Raw genomic sequence first — 10683 nt, forward strand, 5'->3', positions numbered from 1 at the left:
TGTAAGTCTATTTCTACAGTCCTCCAAAGTCGGCATTGACTTTCACATGAATCTAGTGGACATGATAAAGTGTTGCTGTCAAATTTGGACACTGCCAAGCAGACAGCTCTCACGAGAGTCCCATCATCTCCTCTGACAGTCAGGACTCAGTGGACCATGAATGGTTTATGATCCTTAATGTGTCAATTCCATTCAGATGGCCACCTGGTTCTCCTTCCGTCTGACCCAACACTGGGTCACCACACAACATCCACCAATAAAGATGAGCAGGGAATCACATTTGTTACAATAACTTCCCAAGCACTGCAGATGTTGGGTTCATTTGTCGCACATTAACATTTGGTAACAGATGGGTAATACACGCACATGCACACCAACAATGCTTGAAAAAGGTAACACAGCAGCGCTCATCCAAATAGCTATTACCCTCCAGAATGAGGCTGCACAGACAATGGCGATGCAGGAGGTCCCTGCGGTGTGACTTTCCTCAGCCTTGGAGCCAAGCAAAGTCATTGTGCCATGTCTTTTCTCATCCTATCATGGAGTGGCTCACTGGCCAACACATGATGGACTTCAACTCCACCGCTGCTTGTTTTTTCTCTTTTTATAGCTGGCCTGTGGTGGTAGTGTATGTGCAGGGTAATTACTGCATTCTGGGTCTGTGTGGTATTAATGAGCTTTGGAGGCTAAGACCAGTGTGACCCACAGCTTAATGGGCACAACACTCGCTTTATAAAGTATTCAAGACGCTGACTTCATTTGTTGAGCGTGGAACTGAGAAAGGAGGAGATAATAATGAGCATTAGCCAGGTTTAGCGTATTCATTTGTGAGAATGATGATCCAAAGTGTGTCAGAGGTTACAGAGCTGTGTGAGGGAGGGGGCATAATGAGACACTTGATCATGTCTACAAAATCTGTCTGTATGTACAATGCGGCTCAAATGGCCATTTTATTGCAGCAGCCGTGGGTCTGTGTGTAGGGTGTGATTAGACTGCTCTAAGGAGAAAAGTGCGGCAAGTGCTGATCAATAAAATTTTACAGTCAATCCTAAATTGCCTCGGTAGCCAATGAAGTGAATCTAAATTGGGGCATTAGGCCGTCTTCTCCACTTAGCTGCACTCAGGAAAGTGGCTGCTGAAAATTTGGAACAACTGTAATCTGGAAATAATCTGCTGCAATCAACAGCTTTCTGGAAAGATGTAATGAAGGAGATGCAAAGGGCTGCAGTTTTAACAGTTGAGCTGAGAAAGAAAAGTTGCTGAAAACACAACAAGAGGTTGGTTTCATTGCACTGTAACACTGTGCTTGACAATGACATAAAGGTGTTTCTACTCTGTTTCTGTTTAGCCCTATTTACAATAAAGGTGTTTCATTGTCCATATTAACCAAATACAAAATGAAAGAGTCCTGACAACACAACACTAAAATTGTTAAATTCCAGGAGATTTAATAAGGTAAGACTTTCCGGTTCCAGAGTGTGGTTAAAAATAACATTAACCAAAGTCTCCATCACTGTGAACTGAAGCTGACCTCTCGATCAACACTATCAACCAGAATCTGACTCACACATCAACTCATTCATAAATTATAACAACATTATTATATGAAATACTTTACACTGTAGTACTATCATCAGTTAAACACCCTTGGTATCAAAAGGTGAGTGTTGGAAGTCGAATCAATTATAATCACAAGATATCACAACAGTGTATGTCAAATGTATCAATACAATCAAATGTCCATTCCACTCAGTTCTTATCACTAAGGATTTTAGAGATGTCAGAAAATATTTTCTAAAAAAAAACCAAACAAAACAAAAAACCAGGTGAATTTTATACGTTATTGAATCTGTAATATTACTCAAATCTAATACACATGTTAACTTGCTGTTGCTCTGAAGGTGCCTGTTATAACTGTGGCCCTGAACCCTGAGGGTAACTTGTTTTTTTTTAAACAGATAATGAAATAGTGTCCTAGCAGGGGCAAACAGCTTCAGTTTTATATTTAATTGTACTACATTAATATTTAAATTGAGATACACAAGGAATGTTTTAACTGCTTCTGTGTAATGTGGACGCTGCTGTTTAAAAGCAAACTATTTACAAAGCAAACGCTGTTGTTACTTTTGTGTGTGATACACATTTGTGTACTTGTTTACTTTATTTTTTATTTCTACCACCAAATTGTGTGATTATTGATAAATATACCCACAATAAGTTATAGATGTTAGCATACCGATAGCTCCTTATTCTGATGTTTGTTTGTGATATGAAAAACAACAAAAAAACAAAAACCTTATACATGATCTGTAGGCCATGACGTCAGTTTTACACAGGATCACAGTGTCAGTTGTAATGTCAGTGGTGCTTTTTATGGACGTGTAATCAATGAATTACTGGTGTGTAAAAGCTTGGCGGTAGCATACACTGTGTATCCATGGTGTCTGTTTTTAACAAACCACAAAACTCTGTTTATCAAATTACATTATTCCTTATGTTTAAAAAAATCACACATTACCTTTGGGAGAGTATTATGATATACAATTTGTTTTATGTTTCATATTAGAGATGATTTCTTTTAGGGTCTATGCAATAAGTGCTGGGAACTTGTTAAGTGATTGATGGGTTATCATTATGGACACATGCTATAAATGGCATAGTCATATAAAGAAGATGGAAGGCCTGTGATTTACATGCAAGCTCATGGTCGAAATTTATCCTTGTAATGTTGGTCCTAAGGATGAATGGGCAGGGGGAATAAAATGACTATAATATACATAACAGCAGCAGAACCACAACAGCATATTACTCCAGCAGGTTTTAAACACCACAGATTGATGATGCCTTTGCTGAATGAGACAAGGAAGAAGTGGAGGTTTAAGTTAAGTTTTTAATGCCCTTATATTCTGCATTCACATGATGACAGAAGCCTATTAGCTCCCATTAAGCCTGTTGATTGGGTTTGCTAACGATAAAGCACATGGGCTTTTTCCTTCTCTAAATTGAAACTTGATTAACAGAACCCAATGACTTGAGAGATCTTTCTGCTGCGAATACTTAATTTGTCATCTCAGTAAGTGGTGTTTCAAATACATTTAAGATGTCGTTTCCAAGACCGAAGGAAAAAAAATCCATCAAAAACCCTGGATTAAAAGAAGGAACATTCATCACAAATCTTCAGTGGTACATCGCAGAAAGAGTGGGAAGCCCATATGTCAGGGAGCATATGTCAGAGTGTGTTAGCGCTCAGGCTGTAACGTGTTACTTACGTCTGCCGTGGCTTGGCCCTGGCAGCCTGTCAGAGTAGTCACATGGAGACAGTGATGTGTTCATGTCTGTCAAGTTCGCTGGCCCAGAAGACCTGTCACCTGTCACTGCCACACACACACACACACACACACACACAAGTAACCCAGTAAACACACACAGAGAGAAAGAAAGAAATCTGAATACAAACTTGAGAATAATTCAATTTTAAAGCAGTATTTCTGTATATTTTAAAATACATGACAGAGATCAATGAGTCGTGTTGTCACCAGGAATAGGTGAAAGGACATGTGATGCCCAACTGGTTTCCCCCCTATAAATATGCTTAATATATCACTGATGTAAAAATCTTTGTGATTTGGGTTGAACAAACACCCTATGATCATCTTTAATTCACTGTTCGCATTAGAAATATTTTTTATTCAGGGCACATACTGTAAACATAATAAACAACAAACTCCTCCTCTTTGTCGTTGCCTGATTATAACTCCAAACATTGTAATCTGTAACATTGTTTACTGGTATATTTGTTCTCTGTCGCACCGTTTTCCCCCCAAATGTATTTAGTGTAACTCGGTCCACCGTGCTACAACCTTGAATCAACAAATCAGTGTTTTCATCTTATCACTCATCTCCTCTGTCCTTGTGGATGAGTTTGTTCCAAACCCCCTGCCCTCCACCCTGCAGGAAGTTGACGTGACTAGGTTTTTTGTTTTTTTTTCCAGACATCTCCTCCTTCTTTGTGCTTTATCTTTTCTTTGTCAAGTGGCCTTCGACCAAGTCTATGTATCTGCCTCTGTCTGAGGTTCAGTGTGTTTGTGCCTCTTGACCTGAAGTCACCCATGACCAATAGTCCAAAACAACTGTGGTATAACATTTTTTACTTTTTGCTTAAATTTAAAAGTTAATTATGGGATTTTCTGTGATGGTAAAAACTCTCCTCAGTGTCCTTCGGGGTGGGGGGGGGGGGGGGTACTCTGTACTCTGGTCAATAACTTCTTTGTATATAAATGTGTTTTAATATCTTAACCCAAACTAATATATAATATTACGATTAGCTTTTAAGAATTGTTTTTCTTTACATGTAGAATCCCATCTGGCTGGCTGTGGTACGTCTGGCTGGCTGTGGTATAACATTTTTTACTTTTTGCTTAAATTTAAAAGTTAATTATGGGATTTTCTGTGATGGTAAAAACTCTCCTCAGTGTCCTTCGGGGTGGGGGGTGGGGGGGGTACTCTGTACTCTGGTCAATAACTTCTTTGTATATAAATGTGTTTTAATATCTTAACCCAAACTAATATATAATATTACGATTAGCTTTTAAGAATTGTTTTTCTTTACATGTAGAATCCCATCTGGCTGGCTGTGGTACGTCTAACAAAACCCTTGCTTTCCAAGTGCTCCTCAAAGCACCCACTGCTCCCCAGCATGGGGTAACTGAAGAGGACAAATTCTGTATTCTGTATATATATATCGACCAATAGAGCTGATAAGGCCAGAACTTCTTCATTTTGTGCCTGTAGAAATCCATTCAGTTACTTTTCTATGATTCTGTTGTTCATTTTCAGGAAATAGCAACAAACTAAGTTATTTTGAGGGATATTTCTGTCCCTTTGTCAGTCAGCAGCATAACTCAAAAAGTGAAGGACAGATTTTGATGACATTTTCTGATGATGCAGGTTACGGCCCAGGAAAGAAATTATTCTATTTTGGCAGAGAACCAGACATGGATCCAGATTCAAGGCTTTACAGTTCAAGGATTTAACCTTGTGGAAGAGAAGATTGCATTAAAAGTCTTAGAAACTGAGCAGCTTTGATGAAAGACTGCATTCACTGAGTGCGATGTCTGGCTAAGCAACTGGCTTTTCACAATAAACCTTGACTGAAGTGGCTCTTCAGGAGAAGAATATAATAATAATAATAATAAAAAAACAGTGAATTAAAAGAATCATTTAGAAGTCAGAAGAATCTTCAGTTAGTATTTGTTAAAATACTTGAGTTTTTACTTTACTTCTGCAGAAGAGTGGCATGAAAAAAATCTAATTCAAAGTGATGTTTTTCTTTTGAATGAAATGTGATTAAATAGTAAAGAATATATTAAGAAAACTTTTTCTCTGCCTTTTTGTTCAGACTCAGAACTCTGTTACAAAGGGAACTCCTTCAGTGATCTCGAAATCAATTATTCCAATCAGCTTAAAAAATAAATAAATAAAGAACTCTCCACCATTGATCTACTTTTGGACGTCCGGCCAAAAACGTATAATTCCCCGATGATACTTACTGGAGTCAATGGGAAATCTATCTATTTATTTATTTATTTTTTAAATCAAACCTTATGGTATCTTATGCAGCCTAATGAAACAGTGTGCAAATGATTTTAGGACAAATGAGCCGTGCCCCCATTGACTTTTACTTTTTCTGCTGTGGCCCTTCGTTGGGCTCCAGAAACCTACAGGGAGTTCTGATTGACCACGTGCGCGCCTGCCCTTTATTGGATTTCATCACAGCAAACTCTTTAGTAATTAGAAAGAGCGTCCTTTATGTGGAGTCAAAAACATAACTGATGGCGATTTGTAATCTTATGAGTGCATGCGCGTGTGCGTCCGTCCGTGTGTGTGTGTGTTGCTAGCATGCAATTGAAGAATCTGATTAATGATGCTCATCTCAGCCTCCCCTGACTGTCCAAATGTAAACAGAGGACTCAACTGTTTGCTTGCGATGTAATTAGTCAGCGCTGACAGGTCTGTTCTCCCTCTCCCTCCCGTTCTCTCGCTAGTCGTCTTGTCAACTGGACAGATACGCAGCATTCTGTCAACAAGGCTGATAGCCAGCACTGGTGGAAAGGTTAGGATTTACATAAAATATCGCAATCTGCTAACACACACACACATCGGCTACGTTCCTCCATTGCTGCATTTTTCCTGTTCTTTTCTCTCTGTTTACTCACTAACTCTATTATTTCTGTCATCGCAAGCAGACTGTGGAGCTGATCGACCCTCGCTCACACATAGGGCACAATGCATGCATGATTGAGAGCACTAATACACACACAAACACTCATAAACATTTCTCTTTGCCGAGCAGGTAGACACTAGAAAAACAGTCATATATCACAGCCAAGGTAATGTAGTTTTACTACCTACTGTACATGCCGTCCTACATAAGCCTGTCCACAAAATTTATGCATTTGCTTTATTGTTTTACCGTGCAAATGCTTTGTTGTTTAGTCATTCTCAAGAACGGCGACAAAGAGAACAAACACCACATGGGAGAAAATGACGGACAATGAAACTATTTTGAGACCAATTTTTTGAGGAAGGAAAAATACCAAGTGGTGGGATAATGTTTTAGTTCCAAAATGTACCCTTCCCTTCCTCCCCTGTTGGATGTGCTATTATTGCATTTATTTACATTTATGCCCATGACTTCAGTATACTGTCCGATGACTTCCACAAACTGACTTCCAACAATTGCATAAAATCAACAGGAAGATATAGAATAGCAGACTGTGCACTTTAATACGCCTGGAACATGACACATGGATATGAAAAATATTCCACAACACAGTATACTGCTGCCACGTTTACTTCTATACGGTCGTATGATCTAAGGTAGGGACTTCAAGCATTGTTGTCATGGAGACTAATGGATATAATGTAACAGTGACTGACCCAGCCAGCATTTGTGTCACACATACTGTATGCACAATGTCCTTATCTGAACACGTGGGAAAATTGCACAGAAAGTGCAAGTAAAGGGAAATTACGATGTTTTACCAAGATATTTCTTACTGAGAGGGTTGGGGACATGCTGTCGAGGAACATACATGTAATGGCCTGCTTCATGTGAAACGGCTATGACTTCAAAGCAGTAAGAAATAATGTGTAATTAAGAAAAAATGATTCATCATTATGTGTTTAAATTGCAGTTCCAGTGACTGAGTGAGAAATCCATGTTTGGACCTGAGTGCTCAACTTCACAGAATGCAACCTCTGTGAGAGTTCATTTTCACATTAAGGCAAATGTGTCCTTGACATTTGATAATAGGCTGAGAATCTGACTTTAATAGATACAACCCTGTCATTTAGTGTGAACAGACAATGAGTCACCTGGACAAATAAATCACTGAAAGTCTACTGTGCTAAGACGGAGCTCAGGAGGCTGTGTAATGGTTTCTTATGTAGACATGTGTGTAGTTGTATTATCCAGCTCTATATAGATGTGGTATAAAGTGGATTATTGGATGATGATGATGATGATGATGATGATTATTAGTGCGTTATTGTTGCAGGCTTGTTATTTGGTGCTGCCAAACTAGAACGGTTTAAAAGGTTAGCTGTAATACCCCAACTATTAAGGTGGGGGCACTGTTTTGTCCATACTATTAAGGTGGGGGCACTGTTTTGTCTATTTATGACATAGTTAATTTATGACATAGTTAATGACAATAGATGTCATTGTAACTTTGTAATTCGGTAGTCACTTTTTATAACTACAGTGTTTTCCCATCCACCTGACAAAATATCTGAACTGGGATTGGATTGAAAAACAGTCACTGTAAGTCAGTTAAATACAAATACAGTTCCCTAATGATCCCATGGTGGAAAACAAAGTGGTAACGCTGCCAACTTTGTCTACAGACGTTCAGAGAATTGTCAGGTTGGATAGTGTTAGTGGCGTGGATGTTGATGTGGAGTGAAAGTAGGTGAAAATTATAAATGGCATTGATGTTACGGTGTGACTGCTGCTGTCAGATACTTCAATCTGGGCTTAGAAATGATTCAATCTGAAAGAAGATTTGACATGACACATTCTATTGACTGGAAAGTGTCAGGAGAGCAGGGAAGGTACCATAACAATCCCGACTTCTCACTCCTGTCAATATCAAGGAAAATTGATAAAGGATTCACTTACTAGAAAACTGCATGGAGGAGTGAAACCATTTGGGGCCGAGGAGAGGCTGCAGTCAGATTTATCACAGAGTAGAAGATGTTTAAAGTTACTACCTTTCAGGGAAAACATTTCATTTCCAAGGCACAAAAATAAAGCCAACACAATTTGCCCTCTAAAAAAAATACAAGTTTTAAAAATAATTTAACAACGAGCAATTAATAGGATTTTTATTTAAAAAAATACCACTTCTTCAAGTTGGAAATGATCCAGTTTCACCTAATTGATCTGAAAACTATTATTTATTTACAAATAATTTGTCATGTTTCATCTATTTGTCAGTAACAGGTGAAATTAAATGAAATACTATTTCACTAGGTGGCAGTAGATGGCCATACAAAACAAAAAGGGAGTAACTCACAGGTGTTGGAGGAAGCTTGTGTGTCTTTCTTCAATTCCTGCGAGTATACCAGAGTTTTGTTCAACAGAAAAGGCTGAGGGTTTAATACTGAGTTAGTACATCGTGAGTAAACTGAAACAAGACCATTACTGTATTTCAGTAAACATGATGATACATATATCAAGTTCTTTGTATAAATCACTTGGAAAATATTTTTAAAAAGGTGACAAGAGAGCAAGTAAGAAGAGAGAGGGAAAAGGAGGGGGAGCATTAGCATCACCATTCTAGCTGTAATTTCCTTGTGCTGCTTTGCCACCCACTCCCATGAATGCCAAACAGTCTCTTTATTATATCCCATTTACATTTACACAAATTTTGGAATCAGTTCCAGCTTTCTTCCTCCGACTCCTACCTCACCTCCTCTTCCTTTGCTGTATCACTCTGTTTGGTTCATCCCACCCTCCCTTCATGCCTCCCCTCCACCTGCTCGTTCTGAGCCTCACCAGTCAAATCTTCCTGTCGTACATGGTGTCAGAGGGCGGCTGTGGGGGCGGGGATGTCTTTTTCCTGGAGTACTGCAAAGTAATGGTGAAACCATATGGAGTTGGGGTTTAAGGAGGGAAATGGGGGAGAGAGGATGGAGGAGGTTGACGCAGGGAGCCGCATGGAGGCATAAATGACTTCTTAGCAGTGCAGTGAGATGTGAAGGACAGACTGACACAGGACGGTGTGGCGAGCAAACTAATGAGCTACACATTTTACACAGAGGAAAGAAAAGGAAAGTAGGGAGGGGAGGGTGAAGGCAGGGAGGAGAGAGGAAGCAGGAGGCATGAGATGTTGAAGGAGATAGAGAGATGAGAGAAAGCAGAGAGGAGGCTGGGAGAAAAGAAGTGAGAATGATGGAGGGAAAACAAGAGAGCTGAAGGATCTTACATTTGCTAAGTTAGGCAAAAAAGAGAAAGCACTGAGAAACAGGAGAAAGGAAAGAGAGATGAGAGAGTGCTGAATAAAAAGTGACATGAAAAATGACCTTACCTCTGCCAGCTTTTCTCATTTATCCCTGCCAAGGCAATGAACAATAAAGTTAGATTTGTTGAGATATTGCATGGGTACACAATTCTACAGGCAGCTTATAGTTTTCATATTTTTTCATTTGGGTTTCAGTCTAACAGATTTGAAATCATTTGGTTGCGAAGAAACACTGGTGAGGAAAATCCAAAAGGATTACAGTGAAGTGCGAGGAACAAGCAAATAGATCAGTTTAGCTACAAAGTTATTGATCACTACACAAAGGAGTTCTATGTGAGATTCTGGTTGATAAAAAGCCCAGCTTCTGTGTGAATCATGTATCATTCTCCTCCTCCCATTACCCCTAACTTTACAGGGTTTTAATCCCAACATGATGACACACCACATTTACTCATTTTAGCCCCCAAACCCTGAGCAGAACTTTATTTCTCTCATCCATCTTCCACCTTGGCTCCCTGCAGTGCCAATTTTTTCAGCACCAAATTTAAAGAGTGTTGGAGCAGCCAGAGCTTTCCTCTTTCTGAATGCAGGCTGATATCCAGCTGATCTGAGTCACTCCCAGTGTCTGCTGTTCCTCTACCCACCCACACCTTCTTCCTCTAGACACTGAAGCGTTGGGCTTTGATTTAGTGAGTTAAACTCAGAGCAACAGCGCATCCACTGTAAACTCATAAAAATAACCTGGGTTGTATTTGTAGCCGGGGGCCTGTGGATCATAGCAGTGGTAACCAGCTGGTTGTTCAACCATTTGTGTCCATGCTGAGGCATATTTATGTTAACACTTCAACATCAGTGCACAACGTTTTTTTAGTGCAGTCACATGTTTTCAGACAGAAACCATCTCTACTTCTGTATTAAAGGTTAGATTGCACAAGGACTGGCTGGAAATATTTAATATTTATACTGAAGATAAAAAGTTGCATATAGCAGACACAATTGGGCCCGTGATAGTCCAAGTTCATCTTTATAGTAAATATAGCTTTGTGCAAATTCCTGTCAAATATTTGAGCATTTTCTATGCCTGGAATACAAGTAAAGACACAGACTGACAAAATATGAAATAGCTGAACTTTTCCTATTGTCGTATTTTGCTGGA

At 39.2% G+C, this 10683-nt stretch overlaps 1 long non-coding RNA gene across 1 annotated transcript in view; it reads right to left on the reverse strand.

Annotated features, from left to right (window-relative positions):
- Positions 1 to 2388: 2388 nt before the first annotated feature.
- The window catches only part of LOC103384902 (uncharacterized), an 18490-nt gene continuing 10195 nt past the window's right edge, over positions 2389 to 10683 (reverse strand). Inside the window, exons 2-5 of the long non-coding RNA XR_522160.3 lie at positions 9594 to 9618; positions 8580 to 9133; positions 8183 to 8228; positions 2389 to 3374 (exon numbers count right to left, since the gene is read on the reverse strand). This is a non-coding gene — a long non-coding RNA (uncharacterized LOC103384902). The remainder of the gene's footprint in view (positions 3375 to 8182; positions 8229 to 8579; positions 9134 to 9593; positions 9619 to 10683) is intronic.

This window comes from Cynoglossus semilaevis, chromosome 10, assembly GCF_000523025.1.
Source record: "Cynoglossus semilaevis isolate Cse_v1.0 chromosome 10, Cse_v1.0, whole genome shotgun sequence".
NCBI lineage: Eukaryota > Metazoa > Chordata > Actinopteri > Pleuronectiformes > Cynoglossidae > Cynoglossus > Cynoglossus semilaevis.